The sequence below is a fragment of the Desmodus rotundus genome, chromosome 4, assembly GCF_022682495.2.
Source record: "Desmodus rotundus isolate HL8 chromosome 4, HLdesRot8A.1, whole genome shotgun sequence".
Classification (NCBI taxonomy): domain Eukaryota; kingdom Metazoa; phylum Chordata; class Mammalia; order Chiroptera; family Phyllostomidae; genus Desmodus; species Desmodus rotundus.
The window spans coordinates 144,045,152-144,061,832 of NC_071390.1; the positions used below are offsets into that span (position 1 = coordinate 144,045,152).

At 39.8% G+C, this 16,681-nt stretch overlaps 1 protein-coding gene across 12 annotated transcripts in view; it reads left to right on the forward strand.

Annotated features, from left to right (window-relative positions):
* The window catches only part of KIAA1217 (KIAA1217 ortholog), a 300,119-nt gene that overhangs the window by 16,124 nt on the left and 267,314 nt on the right, over window positions 1-16,681 (forward strand). Inside the window, exon 1 of one of the 12 annotated variants that reach the window (XM_053922559.2) lies at window positions 13,487-13,912. The exons of 10 other annotated variants lie outside the window; for them this stretch is intronic. The gene's annotated coding sequence lies outside the window, so the exon portion shown is untranslated. Of the gene's footprint in view, window positions 1-13,486; window positions 13,913-16,681 lie in introns of those variants that run through there. One more of the 12 variants, XM_071221291.1, reaches the window with a different exon arrangement.

Genomic DNA, 16,681 nt, shown 5'->3' on the forward strand with positions numbered 1-16,681 from the left:
GATAAATGGTGATGGTGGAAGACTTGACTTGGGGTGGTGAACACACAATACAGTGTACAGATGTTGTATTGTAGAATTGTACACCTGAACCTGTATAATTTTGCTAACCAGTGTCACACCAATAAATGCAATAAAAAAAAATAAAGAAGAGTTAAAGGAGGAAAGTATGCTACCAACAATATTATGATCTTGATCTTATCTTCAGTAGAGAGAGCTTTATGGATAAAGAGCAATATTAATAAAAGAGAGGAGGAAGTATTACCAGATAACAACACATCCACCCTCAGAAAGCCTCTGATTTAAGAGCTTTACTGTGAGCATCAAAACATTGAGGACAAAGCAAGTAACATATTTTTGTGGAAAGGGTATTTGATGTCAAAAATCAGAAATGAGGGTACAGGCTGCCTTGGCTAACTCTTCCCTTTTACATGCTAGTTTCCAGTGGCTATCCATTCAAATGTGAGTTATAATAAAAGACGAGCCATTAGGAGACATGAACCTTAAAATTGATATATTAAATAGGATTGTCTTGATTATGCTGCATAACAAATAAACCCTGTAGGTTCTGGTGGTTTCTTGTATGTGTGCATGTGTGTGCACGTGTATTATGATACAAAAAACATTTTATTTTTAAATTATATTTTATTGATTATGCTATTACAGTTTTCTCAGTTTTACCCCCTTTGCCCCCCTCAACCCAGCACGCTGCAGTCCCTCAGACAATTCCCACACCATTGTTCATGTCCTTGGGTCACGTGTATACGTTCTTTGGCTATTCCATTTCCTGTACTGTACTTTACATCCCCATGTCTATTTTGTAACTACCAATTTGTAATTCTTAATCCCCTCACCTCTTCACCCATTCCCGCATATCCTCCTTCAACACAGCAACCTTTTTCTTAAATAAATCCCTTTAACATTTCATATAATAATGGTTTTGTGATAATGAACTAATTTAGGTTTTGCTTGTCTGGGAAGCTCTTTATCTGCCCTTCGATTCTAAATGATAGCTTTGCTGGGTAGAGCAATCTTGGCTGTAGGTCCCTGCTTTTCATGACTTCGAATATCTCTTGCCAGTCTCTTCTAGCCTGCAAAGTTTCTTTTGAGAAATCTGCTGACAATCTCATGGGAACTCCCCTAACTGCTTCTCTCTTGAATCTTTTAAGATTCTCTCTTTATCTTTAACCTTTGGCATTTAAATTATGATGTGTGTTAGAGTGGGCCTCTTCGTATCCCTCCTTTTGGGGACTCTGCGCTTCCTGGACTTACATGTCTATTTCTTTCACCAAATTAGGGAAGTTTTCTTTCATTATTTTTTCAAGTAGGTTTCCACCTTCTTGCTCTTTTTCTTTTCCTTCTGCCACCCCTATGGTCTGAATGTTTTAATTCTTGAAACTGTCCCAGAGTCAGCTTTCACTATCCTCATTTTTTTTTTTTTTTTGGATTCTTTATTCTTCTTGTTCTGATTGGTTGCTCTTTGATTTGATTCTTGGCTTCATCCACTCTACAGTCATTTCCCTGTAAATTGTTTTATATTTCAATTAGTGTAACCTTCATTTCTGACTGGATCTTTTTTATGCTATTGAGGTCCTCGCTAAGTTTCTTGAACATCCTTATAACCAGTGTTTGGAACTCTGCATCCGATAGGCTGCTTATCTCCACTTTGTTTAGTTCTTTTTCTGCAGTTTTGATCTGTTCTTTAATTTGGGCCATGCTCTTTGTCTCCCCATTTTGGCAGACTACCTGTGTTTATTTCTATGTATTAGGTACAGTTGCTTTGACTCCATGTCTTGGTAGCATGGCCTAATGTAGTAGGTGTCCTGTGGAGTCCAGTGGTACAGCCTCCCCTATACCCTAAGCTGGGTACTCAAGGCGCACCCTTTGTGTGGGCTGAATACTACCCCCTCCTGTAGTTGAGCCTTGATTACTGTTGGCAGGTCAATGGGAGGGATTTACCCAGGCCAGTCAGCTGTAAGGACTGGCTGTGACCACTGATCATCAACCCCTGCCCTCTGTGGAGGATCAGCTGTGCAGAGGCATGGTCAGGGTGCTCTGACATGGTCTGTTAGCTGTCCACTGGGTGCACAGGCTCTGGGTTTTCCATGGTGGTGCAGGCCATGGTCAGCTCCCACCTGTGTTCTGCCCTCGTCTACCCTGGATGAGCTATAAAGCAATCTGCAGATGGCTGCCACTTGTGCTGGCCTTGGAGGTTCTCAAGCAAAGCCAAGCTGTGAACCTAGGCTGGCTGCTGCTAGTGCTGGGCCTGGTGCCAAGAGGTACTGGGGCTGGGGGTCACTGAGGCTGTCTGTTGCTTGTTTGAGAGGATTTGGGAAGATGTGAAGCTTGAGCCAAGACCAGCCACTCATATGGAAAAGGCACTTTTAACAGCTTGGGCAGGCCTGTAAGTTGGGTGGGCTATAGTCTTGAGATTTCCAGGGCATGTCAAATAGTGTTAGCCAGGTTGATAGAGTCTCAGATATGGCACCAGCCTGGCAGCTGTGTGGCTCTGTGGGGAGGCTTCAGAAGAGGGACACTGGCCTCTGCCTGCCTTTCTGTCTCAGAGATAGCTGTCCCCCAGCTCTGGCATTGATGCCTTCAGTTCTTCCCCATATGCCACTGGTGCCTTTCAAGCTGTTACCCCAATGCTGGAGCTCAGAGGGATTGAGTCTGAGTAAATTTGTGTGTCGTTCTTTAAGAGTAACTGCTTGGGACTCCCGAAGTTTCTTCCACCAACCCAATCCCTGATGGTTTTTGCAGCCAGAAGTTATGGGGACTTATCTTCCTGGCACTGGAACCCTGAACTGGGGGGGGGGGGGCTGGTGTCAGGTCATGACTCCTTGCTCCTGAGATATTCCTCCTGAATTTTTATCCACCATGTGGATGTGGGACCAACCTGCTCTGCATCTCTGCCCCTCATACCAGTCTGAATTGATGTTGTTTCTTTAATTCCATAGCTGTCAGACCTCCATTCAATTCGATTTCTGACATTTCTGAGTGATGGTTGTTATATAGTTTAGTTGTAATTTGTATGTGGTTGTTTGAGGAGACAAGCTGTGTTTACTCTCGCCTCCATCTTAACCAGAAGTACCTATGAAAACATTTTAGAGAAACTGTACTTGCAATGACTTAGTGATTCAGACTACTTTCATTTTGTAACGATGCCATCTTAACACATGGATTACAAATCACAGGACAGAGAGGGAGCAAGAGCGCTAATGGGTTCTATACAAGTTCTTGAATATGTTAGCCCAGAAGTGACATATGTCACTTTCCTTCATTGAAGCTCTTGGTTCTTGGGATGTTTGGTTTATCCAGATTTTAGCTGTGCAATTTGGTTTAAGAAGGCAGCCCCCCATTTACTTGTATTAACTCTCCCAAATACAATTCATATAACATCAACTTTGTTGTACCTATCTGTACAATAGTATCAATTGCATTTATATATAACATTTGATATATAATAAACTAACAAATTTATATCTTTATGCAATGGCATCTTTGTGACTCTTTTTTGATGAATTTAATTGTATCATTGGATACAATTAAACACAACTATAACACTGGATTACTCCTCACACTATGGATTTTAAGATATCGATTTATACCTTGGGGAATAGATGTAGTCCCTCCAACGTGTATGAAAAATTCCAAGTTAATCAGGTTTTTGTCTTAACCCTGTAGCTTAACATTAGTCTTAACCTTGATATATATTTGAAATTCACAAATATTCATCTATACTTATGGGTATATATATCCAGGAAGCCTGGAAGGTGAGGCTAATAGAACTAAAGACCCACCAAGAGCATAAACCACTGAGTGAGTGGAGGACTTTGGCCATGTGAAGGTCTGGGGAAACAGGTAGTATTGTAGAAGGGGTGGGCTTGAAGAAATTACATGTGTTTTGTAAATAAATGCATACATAGATGAAAAGTTTATAAACTATGTTAAAGGACATAGACTCAGCTAAGAATTTTCTCTTTAGGTCTATTAATTTATTCTAATCCAAAGGGGAAAATGATGGGAGAATTGCCATATTTAGTAGTAGAAACCATTTAGCTGTTTGAAGTAATGACCAAATATGCTTGTACAGACCAGGCTTTTTCTTTTACCTAAACCTGAAGGGAAAAGGAAACTTCTTGGCAATTAAGAAGTCTAATGCAGTGTATGCAGAACAAATTACAATAGGAAGAGGGAAGAAATACCTTACACAGACTGCCATGAACATGGAGAATGTTAGATAAATATTGAGCATTTCTTCAGCACTGTTTTCTCAGCTACCATTTATAGTGTTGAAAAAGTGGAAAAAACTACAAAGAGAACATATTGTTGGCATCATCTAAAATTGTGGCCCTGTTGCTCTTTACATTTATTATCCCATCTTCCCGATAGCCCTGTGGAGTAGAGCTTAACAAAATGGGAAACTGAGCACAGAGAACTTAACTCTTGTTGAAGGTGACGTAGCAAGGAAGTGGCAGCACCAGGATTTAAATCCTGTTATCTGGTTGAGGGAACCTTGCTCTCAACCTACAGATTAAACCATTTCTCTATTGAGTGACAGAATCAAAAGGCATTCTGAAATGTTGAGGAAACAGAGAAGGACCAGAATCGAGGACCAGTGTGCCCAGGGTCAGTAAGTATAAAATTTACTGGTGATCTAGAACGGCTGAAGAGTCAGCCTCCTAATTACACTGGCCTTTAATAATTCGGGGAAGAAAAGGAATTAGACACTAAAGAAGCAATGGCATAAATAGTGGTAAGTCTCTGAAAAGGTGAAAATTGAGAAAATGTTATTCTTGCCAGAGCAACCTCTGGTTGAAGGACCATGGTGTCCCAATAAAATTACAAGTTGTAAGACACTTTATATAAGTGCACATATGAGTGAGCGTTTAATGAACTACTAGACACCTGTGAATAAAGAATATGATAAGATTGAAAGAATCAATATTAAAAAGTGTCTGATTCTCAGAAATCCAAATAACCTTGGCTATGTCTGAGGGCAATCAGAAAGCCATCAGAAACAATAGGCATGTAAATATGGGTATGATGAGAAACAATAGTAAAATATAGCAGAAGGAGCAGTCTAATGCTTAACAGACGATGCTACTCAAAGGACCAGATGAGGGAGCTAGCTTGGAACTATTTCCCAGAGGACTGATATTTTGAAATGCAACTTAAAAGATGTTAGAAGTACATTTTAGGAGATTTGGAATATTACATAATAGGACATATTGTGCCAGGGACTCAGCAATCAATAAGACTAAATTCAAGGGGTTGCAATTTTACTTGCAAAATTAACTTCAAGTTGACATTAATCATAGAAGACAGAGAAAAAGAGAAGAATCCTAAATGGGGATCATTCATAACACATGGCTTTTGATCCATGTTTAATTGGATGCCACCAACCACTGCGTCAGCTTTCATTTTAATTAATGTTGTAGAAGAGCAAGAGAACACATTTTGAGAACGGTACTATATTAAGAAGAGCTTTACAAAAAAAATAAAAATAAAAATAATATTCTGCTTAGGAATTTCTGAGAGTATGTGGGAAAGTCAAGGGGAATCAGGAACCAAAAGCTATGCAGGGGCAGGAGACACCTGGGAAGTGGTCATCAGCAAAACCTAGAGAAAATTGTCACCAAATGAGATGGAAATTTTGATATTGAGGAATCCCCAAAAGACCAGTGTGGTTCAGTCCAGCACATTGATATAGAACTCATGTTGCAAATATCTAAATTGCCCTTCCTCTCCTCACTCATCAAGCTCACTTCTTTGCTATTATTCATCCTTCCTCCTGCCGGTGTTTTCTTGGACTAATTCAATCAATAGGTTATGTATTGGGGATCTACACTATGAGCTCAGCATTGGTCAGAGTACAAAATACTCACCCTGCAGAGGATACCTGTCTTTGGTGGGAAGAGTAGTAACTTTGGGGTTCAATGTAACTGAGTTCATATATGCTAGGACACTCAGCAGTGTGATTATAAACAAGTCAGTCCATTTCTATGAGGCTTTTTATTAACCATAAAAATGAGACAGACAATACTGTAGTTCTGAGGATTAGATGCTGTATGGCTCCAGTGTAATAGCTCTTGAATGCATGCTAAAACTCTTCTCATTAAGGGGAAGGCGTTCTAGTTGGGAAGTCAGATTCAGTACCTGTTAGGGCAGCATGAAACAGTGTGCATTCTAAATTGCAATGATCTAGACCAGACTTTTGTAAAAGTATGTTCTGCAGAATCCTAAATACCGAGACTGTTAATAGCTGTTTGGGGAGTAGGGAGGTTTCTCATTTGGGGACATTCTTGGTTAACCCAAGTGAAATGACTTTCTACATTGCAGGACTGGTCAGATCTTTCACTTATATGTGGAACAAACTGAACAAACTGAACTAATGAGCAAAAAAGAGGCAGACTCATAGCTAGAGAGCTGGGTGACAGCTGGGGGTGGGAGGTGGGGTAGTGGGGTGGAGGGATTGAGCAAAAAAGAAAAAAGAGAACTCATGGACACGGACAACAGTGTGATGATTGTTGGGAGAGGGTGGTGGGTGGAAGTGAAAGATGGTATAGGGGGGATAAATGATAATGGAAAAAATACAATAAAAATATAAAATTAAAAAATAAATTTAAAATAATTTTATTATTTTAAGAAATTAATAACTAACAATAATACATTTAAAATAATAACTAAAAGATGTTGTAAATCTCAGGTAGAGATTTGGGAGTAGGTGGATAAGGAATGAACTATGCAGTGTTTTCCAAACCTATTCCAACACAGTATTGTTTTGGGACTTCTTGTGTTATGGGACACATCAGGAAATGGTGGTACAGTGTGTATTTTAAAAGCTTGCTGGGGTTCAGAGCGGAGGGAGAGCAAGAAGGGAAACTTCACACAGGAGATCAGAATTTGAATGGAGTATCTTGGAAAGATAGGAGACTTAACCTAATTATCTGTTTCCTCAGCTGCCCAGTACATAGTAGGCATTCAACAAATACCTGTGACAAAGACATTGACAGATTATGATTTAAATGAATAGAATAAAGGCCTGGAGGCTTTCAGGTGGAGAAGGGAGGACAGCAGAGACAACATCCGACAAAAGTGGAGGTGGCTCCCTCATGAATGAACAGGAAGGCTGGTCTGGGAGAAGCAGAGTGACCTTTGGAGAAGTGGGAAGTCAGTGGATTCAACTAGAGGGAAACCAGGATGTGCTGGATCTTGAAAGCCAAGCAGAAAGCTTGGACTGACAAACGCAGGGCACCTTTGTAGCCTTGAGTATGAAAGTGGAATAAAGCAAAGGTTAAAGGTTAGCTTTTCAGTGCTAGGTAGGCGGGGCTCTCTGCAAAGCCAGGGTGCTGGCCTGGGAGCAGCTGGAGGAATGGGGCTCAGCCAGAATTGAAGACACATCAGATTTTCTGAAGAAAAATGGGAATAACTTGGTGAGTGGATGCCGAATAATGAAGGTCTGAAGGGCTGCAGCAGGGGCAGCCGAGAAGGCAAGAACACCCAACCGAGTACCCCGGGATCTGGGTTCTGTTTCTCACTCTGCTCCTACCTATCCTAGTACCTCAAGCGAATCACTAAGCTCTGTGTCCTGTGCCCACCTTGTGTGGAACTACCGAAGCACTAGAGGGCTACCACTGAAGTAACATTAGTCAGCACTACAAGAGGAATGGGTGTGAAACGACACCACAGTGTTAATTAACTCATGGGATCTGCTGATGGGGATGGAAATTGGGGGAAAAGATGAGGTCTGGAGCTCAGTGGATTTTTTAACAAAACTCTGTAGTGTCTTCCTTTTGAAATGCTCTTAGATTTGTCCTCTCGGGACCCCACTTCAGTACCCATCTCATTTTGCATTCCTATCTCAGCATCTTTGTCTTATCAAGCCCGCCCTTTCTTCTTTCTTCTTTCTTCTTTCTTCTTTCCCCCTACTCTGAGGTTTTCAGGGGGTATGCTGCAAACCCCGCACCGATGGCAAGGTAAATTGTAAAGAGTTTAATGTCGTGGGGCTATCAGATGGAGCATTGATTTTGACAAAGTGTAGAGTGAGGTGCAGCACGCTGCAGACATCATGTCATGCTTGCACCAGTAAGTATGTCCACGTTAATGGGATGTGCAGGGACTTTGCTCCATGAGTACTTACTCAGGTTCCATTTGGGGCAGTGCACAGTTCTACTCCAACAGCACCGGCATGCGGAAGGAACAGGCGGGTCATGTGGTACTACAGACAGCGGTTGTACATGAGACGTGAATGGGTTGTATGTGCTGTAATTACGGATGACTGTATATTTGGGGTTCTTGGTCTTCCCTCTGTCCCTCCTTTCCCCTTTCTTTGTTCTTTTTTCTTTCCTTTTGGTTTTTAAACATTTCAACCTGACCAGAACATTCTCCTATACAAAAGTGTGAGAACCATTTCCATGAGTCTTTTTCCACCTACTTCATGCAACATCTGTTTTACTTCCAGTAAGTACCAAGAGGTTTAGTGCCCATATACGCTTCTAGAGGGCACATGTCTTTTTTGCATTCCCTTAGTGTTTATCTCTTTTATTAATATTTTCAGAGAATTAGTTCACATTTATCTTTTTCAGATTATTGTTTGTTTTAATTGTAATTAATTGTCTTTTCCTAGTTTTTAAAGTTGTCGCTGTCTTTTATATTTTTAAATGAGTAGTATGTTTATTTTTTTAGTATTTATTGTTTACTAATAAAGGCATTTAAGGGCATATAACACCAGCTTGCACCCTGTCCTTCAGTTTTGTATGAAATATTTCCTGTTTCTTTGCTTTGAAGAAAGTTGAAATTTTTCCTTTTTGATTTTTTTCTTGGACTTGAGGAATGCCCAGGAATATTTCATTTCCAAGTATATGAGATTATCATTATTTATTTATAATTTTATTGGATGTGATCAGAGAGTGAAGCCTGTATAATTTGTTAGTTTTCAGTTGTTTTATGGATTTGCTTAAAATTTTTTCTTATGAATTGTCAAATGCACAATGTTTATAAGTTTTCCATAAATATTCATAAAAATTATCTAATGTATATTATACATATGAGGTTTGTTGTTGGTGTCATTCATTTCTTCTCAGTCCTTAGTTTATTCTTTTGGTGCTGTTTGGTTCTAAACAAAGTATAATAAAACCTATCACTTTAATTGTATTTTTATCCTGTTCTTGCATTCCTAAGAATTTTTGCTTTACGGTTTTTTAGTTGCTTTGTTGTTTGTTGCAAATTTATGATGATCATCTCTTCTTCATAAATTATGTTTTTTAAAAATTATCAAATGACCTCTTTATTTTGTTTAATGTTTGTACACTTTTTAAAATATTAGTATTATTACTCCTGCTTTACTTTAGATTGCATTTGTCTGATACATCTTACCCATCTATATTCAACTTTTCTTTATTTATAATGAGCATGTTTATTAGAAACTACATATAATTTGGTTTTGGTTTTTTAGTCCAGTCTAAATTTTGGTTTTGTTTTTTAATGGTAGAATTCAGCCCATTGATATCTATTATAATAACTGAGGAACTTGATTATATTCCTTTATTTTAATTTGACAGCAAATATGTCTGATATATGTCTGAAATATAGTCATGCTCAGGAAGTACTAAACAACTACTTGAGTTTCAGTCTTGACAAGCTGTATTCAGAAAGACAGCAGGTACTCCAGGTGAAAATGACTGCTAGAAAATTGGAAGTAGAAGACTAGAAGCTAGGCCAGAAAACAAGACTGGACAGTTGCAAATCGGCACTGTCTGCACTATTAGTCAGGGCTCTCCAAAGATACAGAACCAGCATGTTAGAAGGGGAGCGAGAGTGAGAGTGAAAGAGAGAGATTGATTTAGTTCCAGGAATTGGCTCACACAATTGTAGGGAATGGCAAATCTGAAATCTGCAAAGCAGGCTGGCAAATTCAGGAAATGCAGGGAAGAGTTGATTGATGTTGCAGCCTTGAGTCCAAGATCTGCAGTATTAAGGCAGAATTTTTTCTTCAGGAGCTCTAAGTTTTTGCTTGTAATGCCTTCAACCACTTGAACAAGACTTAACCACGCTGTGGAAGGTAATCGGCTTGATTTGACATTGGGTGGTTTCAATATTAATCACATCTAAAAAATACCTTCACAACACTATCCAAACTGGTGTTTGACCAAACACCTGGGCAACACAGCCTAGCCAAGTTGACACATAGAATTAACCATTATTACCTCAGCACCATAGAAAAAGGTGACTAAATGTAAATGGATTATTTCTAAAGGGAACAACAACTACAAACAAAAACAAAACCCAAGTTCAAGGACTTAGCATTAGGCAATTAATTACCATAGTTAGTTTCGATGACTTCACTCAGAAATCCAAGTGTCCCTGTTCTTTTGGTGATTTTTAAAGTATGTTCTTAACATACAAAATGTATACTTGTTTTTTTTCTTTTTAGCGTTTGTCAGTTTTTCTGTAGACCAGAACTTCAGATTTGCAGACATTTCTTTAGTGTCTGCTGTTTCATTTATCTTCTCTGCTTCCTGGTGGTATGTTTGTCCTGGGGTTATGACTTGTAATATGTGAATCATACCCTGTGTGGTCCTTACAGGCCTCCGCACAGTTTAAAGCTAAATAAATTCCACTGTTCTACTGTGGCTGTGCTGATAGGCTATCCCAGGCTGGACTGTTCCAGATCCAGTCCCGTCTGTTGACTTGGTATATCTGGGAGGATCTGCAGAAATCTGTTTACTCTTTGTGATCTAATATGTACTTTCAGGTTACTTTACCAATTAAACCCTTCCAGCATGGCTTAGTTTAGTTAAGATTTTAGTATCTCCAATGACAAGCAGTTTTGTTAAACTAGCAACCACAGTGCCTAGTGGTTAAGCACACATGTTTTAAGTTCAAATCTTGGGTCTGCCTGGGTTCAGATCCAGACTCCAACACTTAGTAGCCATGTTAAATTACTCGAATTACCTAACGTCTCTGAGGCTCACCTTCTCCCTCTGTGACATGGGGGATATTAAATGTTCTTGGATGATACTATTGTTGTGAGGCTTAAATGAAATGAGGATTGGTTATTTTAACTATAAAAGTATTGCCCTGACCTGTGTGCCTTAGTTGATTGGGCATCATCCTGCAAGGGGGAAGGTCACCAGTTCAATTCCCAGTCAGGGCACATGCCTAGGTTGTGGGTTCACTCCTCAGTCAGGGTGTGTGTGAGAGGCAGCCCAGATTGATGTTTCTCTCCTGCATAGATATTTCTCTCCCTCTCTTTCTCCCTCCCTTCACTTCTCTCTAAGAATAAATAAATAAAATTTAAAAAATAAAAGTTTTTCTACCCAAAGAAGTGTTTCTTTTCTACATGCAACCTCTAGCTCATGTTTTTTTAAGAAACAAAAATTCAGGCCATAAATGCTTACTTAACTACAACCTCTTTTGCCCATTATTTGTATTCTTCTATTTTCATGGGCTTTTTCAGTGAGCAGTTTTCTATGTCTGTTATAAAATAGGTTTGATGAAACAAATTCAAGAGACTCTTACTATCCAAGTCCAACACAGATACTTCTGATGTTGCTAATTTAGAAATAAAATACTCCATCCACAAAATACTCAGATACTCCTCTGAGGTTGCACTTTGACTTAGTGTGGTGCTTAGTTGCTGTCGGGCAATCACAATGTTATTGAAGCTTAGTCCTACTTGATAATTTCCTTAGAGACTTCAGGAAAAACCATTACTGGACTGGTCACCTCTAAGCAAGTCTTGGCATTTCTGCCCGGCCCCCATTTGTGTTGTCCTTCTTGCTTCTTGAGATTGTTGTTGTCCAAAACTTTCCCCACTCTAAATATTTCAAGATCTTCCTATCACCATAATGATGTCATCGCTGGTTACAAATCTCTGTAAGTCTTTACCTCTGCCTGCTTGCCTTGCGGCCTGCCTGCCGAAGAATGGGTTAATCAGGTTGCTGTCACCTCTGGGTTATTTCTGTGACTACTTCCATTTGCCTGACATTCAGATTCTGGCTCTTCTCATACTTTTCTCCAAGCTTGAATTCAGTAAGTAAAAGCTGAGATATTATAATTTCCTAAATATCTTAAGGGGAAGATTCTACATAATTGATAACCACTCTGACTGCTGAATCAACTTCAGCAGGCTCCTCTCTCTAATGGAACTTTGAGGAGTAACTGTAATTGAATTGCGCTCCACCCTATTTTCAGATTTCACTGACTAAAGCCTAGATTTGGTTATATCTTGTTTGTGTTTGTTTCATGTTGTGTTTATGCCCCACTAGGTAAGGTACAAGCGTGGGCTTCATCTGGGTGTGTTTTCACCTCACAGAGGCAGTAATTGAGTCTCTAACAATAGTCTTGCTTCTGAGGAGTGTTTCAACTCGTGCTGCTATATTAAACCAGGCTAGTTCTTGGGTTCCCTTGGAAGGTAATGTCCTGTCTGTTGATGGTGAACGATGGCAATGCAAAACTTCAATAACAGTCAGAGGAAGGGATCTGAAGCATTTAGAATTCCTTCTAAGAAAGAGCCATTCTGAGTTTTTACCTATCATCCCTCTCCCTGCACACACCTGGGCAGGCTCAGCAAAGAGTGGAGGTTTGTCTTTGCTCTCTGACCTTTGAGGACAGATGTTGCCAAGACTATTGCAGTCTGCAGCAGATCTGTGGCAAGTTAAAGCAGCTTCCGAACACTGTGGTGTTGTGACAGATTCTGCTGGAGGCTGCCTAGCTCTTTCCACTGAAGAAACTTCCTGCTAGCTACAGCTTTTGACAGCCATTTGATAACATAATTATAAACTCTCGTGCGTTTGGAGCAAGTCCCATTCCAACCTTTTGGTACCTCCAGGTCAGCAATCTTGAACTTGGGAGTGTCTGCAGTAAATTTCAAGGTGAGAGGAAGAGGGCTGAGCCCAGTGTCACCAAGATGGGTTGGGCACACGTTTGGCAGAAATTTGTCCAAAGCTTTGTGCAGACCAGGGATTCTGTAACACTTGGAGTACTTAAAAGTGGGTGGATGAATGAAGAATTGAATGTCTTAGATCTTATTGACCATTCCCAGGAAAAGCCAAGAACACTGATTTCGATGTTGTTCTGGTAATTTACACAAGCTAGGACAAACATGCCAAAGGTGTATGACAGGAAAGAGTTAAAACATTCTCAACATGTTCTCCTACTATCTCTCCAAGCCAGAGGCCAAGGGAAAATGCACACACACATTTCAGCAAGGAACCTGTTTTGCAAGTTTTGCTGGTAAAAAAGTAGGAAGGGGTTGCTTGAGAGCAGAGTGGAAAGCCTTAGAAGTATTGATTGAAGGTTTTTCAAAACCTACATTTTCAACGTAACTTTATCCTTCAAAGAGAGGCACATGTGCCACTGCAGGTTTTTCTTTTACTGATTAAGTGCATTGTTAGACAGGGAGGGGCAGATTAACGAATGCCTATAATTTTGATCATTGTTTTCTACTAAACAGCTCAGCCTTTGAAAATGAAGCCATCATTCTTGGCTAAGTTTTTGCCAACAGCACAAATTATACTGTGCAGAGATCCAAAGCCCCTAAAAAGGTTTCATTAATGAACAATTTCAGATGATTGTTTAAGTCTTTGCCTGACAGGTACTGTTGGCACAGAGACAGGTGGGGTTAGGGTTTCCATGGAGATTTATGATGTCATGCTTGAAAGAGCGTGTCAAGACAGCCAATTTAGCAAGTAGCTACTCAAAAAGTCCTATAGGCTAGAAGTAGGTTTTATGCAAATGACAGGAGTTTCACTGGGAAAAACAGCAAAAGAAAACAGTAGAGAGACATGGAGGGGGGTTTACCTGACAGCTCCGAAGGATGACCCTGGAATCCATTAGAAACGAAACTTCCAGAAGAAGAATTAGATTTTGTACTTTAACGGTCGCCTCACCTGTGGAGCTCTGAGTACAGGTAAATATGCACTTTTTCTTCTGAGTTATTGCCAGAAATTGTTTGGAACACTGAGGTCTGTTTCTCTGCATTGTTCGCTTGGCAGGAAGAACCGAATCAATAAGCACAGCTTTCCCACACGGAATGTTCGTGCTCTGGGGCTGTGTTTTTCAGGCTTTTTTATTGAATGAACGGAGATTTTTGAATAGAGCTGAAAAACAAGTGGCACATTATGCATTGTGCTGATTATGCCCTGTGAATAATGCTGTAAAAAGGCCATAGATAAAGGTTAGAAGGACGATCAGGGACTTGAGATACAATATGTATTCGTAGATTATTCCCAGGTCGTTTTTTTTAACTCTTAAAACAGACCTGAGTTGGGAGTACATGGATTTCTTATTTTCAAATTTTAAAGTGCTAAAGATAAACCCCATGGAATATTACAAAAACAGGCAGGTTTATTGCCACTGCACTTTTTTTTGGTGTGTGTGTCTGTGTACTTCTCTCAGAGAGGCATTTCACGATGCTAGAAAAATATCCTGTTTGAGACGTTAGAAGTTTTGGACTTGAGGGAAGCAGTACTTTGTAAATTCTAAGAAGACAGATAAAGGTTCCTGGGCAGGGGGCAGTGATTGATGAAGGTTGTTTTTAAAGCACTGCTTTAGAAAGGAAACCTCGCTTTGGTGGTGGTTTGGGTTTTCTGTTTGCATCAGTTACTAGTAAGACTGAGTAAACAGTCTTGCCAGCGATATGGATGCGATAAAAATCACTAAAGGTAGCTGTATACCCACAAAGTTGACACAGAGGGGTTAGTACGGGGACAGAAGGCTGTGATGTGAGTAGCTAGGCCTACCAAGCGTAAAAAGAAATGAAAAGCATATTTACTTCTTGCACACACTGGCTAAGGTAAAAAGCACAGAGTTAAGAGGCATTTAAAGATACCTGTGAAATGGGAATTGGGGCTTTTGAAACCAAAACTATTTAGGAGCAAATGGGCAGGCATTAAAATATTTTTAAAACTTCCTAATATGTAAGAATTCTAATATGTAAGAATTCAAACCTCTTGAAATTTGTGTGAGATAATGTGGATGAATTTATACTCTTATTAGGTTGTTGTGTTACCGCAGTGATTGCAGTGAGTGACGACACTGCCCCCCTCACGGGGGAATGCCTGGGTTCTGATTCCGGGCTTCACCCTAACTACTTGTATAACTTTGGGAAAGTAAATGAATGTCTTCAGGCCTTGGTTTTCTCCTCCATAAAATAGGGGCGATGATAATGGTATAGTGAAGATGAAATGACAAAACCTTTGTAGCCCAGGTCTCTGTATTCAGGCTCTACACATTAGCAATTGCTTTTACTTGCTACCCATGTGGCAGTGGACTGTATAAAGTGTTTTCTCATCCTTTATTTTATCATTGCAACACCCCACTCAGATTAGCAGAATCTTTTTTTTTTTAAATTTTCACCGAAGGATATGTTTATTGCTTTTAAAGAAAAAGGAAATGGGGGGGGGTGGGAGGGAGAGAGAGAAAAAGAGAGAGACAGAGAGAGAGAAACATCAATGTGGGTGTGAGTGAGAAATATGGGTCCCGTACATGCCCTGACTGGGAATGGAACCTACGACCTTTTGGCAAACAGGAAGGTGCTCCAACTAACCAAGCCACCTGGCCAGGGCTAGCGAAATCTTTTTGTTTCCCCTTTACAGATGAAGAAACTGTGACTCAGAGAGATATTGAAATGTATAACACAATACGCTGCTATTCTATATTTCCTGCTATTTTTTTCCCTCATTTTAGGGGACTAGAACAAAATCAATGTGTTACTGAAATAACTCCCAACAGCAGTGATTATTTCTATAAATTAATTAAGATAAAAATATTAAGTGTGTCAAAGGAGCTGGGATATTCATGGTTTTACATTAATTATGTCTGTGACACTTTCTCTAGGTAGGCTGTGGAAGTGGGATTAATTTACTTTTTTATGGAACCTATTGATAGGAGCTTGAGTTACTTTACCCTCTTATAATTTTAACTCTTATCTGCCTCTAATGCTTCTTGGTCCTGCAAGAAGACTCAGGTATATATATTACCTGAGGTATCCTGACTGGGAAACCGAGTCACCAAGGGCTGTGGGAATCACAGGAAGCAAGAGGTTGAACACACTGTCTTCTCTTTTTATATTCTAGGCATTGGCACCTCCCCCCTTTGTCTACATTCCAGGTCAAAACAGCCCATAATTATGTTCTCCATCCATTGTATGTAAGAGACAAATATGTTTTTCATTGTGTTATTTTTAGCAGCAGTGTTTCTAGCCAGGGAAAAGCACTCTATTCATTCCAGAATTTTCCTGATAACTTCTTCAATTTTTCCAAATTTTCCACCTCAGACCGTTCAGTATTGTTCAGATTCTACATCCCTGGAAGAAGTTTCTTAGCGGGAGGACTAGGTAGGCTCGGCGAGTGGGATTCTTAAGGTGTTTGATCTCTGAGCTGCTGAGGCTGAACTCATTCTGCCCCAGATACTGTAAAATTAATTAAATGTGGTGATAAGAATGGCATCAGGCTGCATGGGGGACTGCAGTTCCAACACTGGTTTGGGGCACTGGAAAACGCTCTGGTTATCTCAAGGGCAAAATTTATGTATCTAAAAGCAAATATTTATTTCATTCAAAGTGTCTATTCCAAATATGAACCACAGGGCAGCACGTTTATAGTAGAAAACAGTCATGCAATCAAACAACCATAGGTACCAAAATTCCAAATAGGTTTAGAATCGCTAATATTCTTAC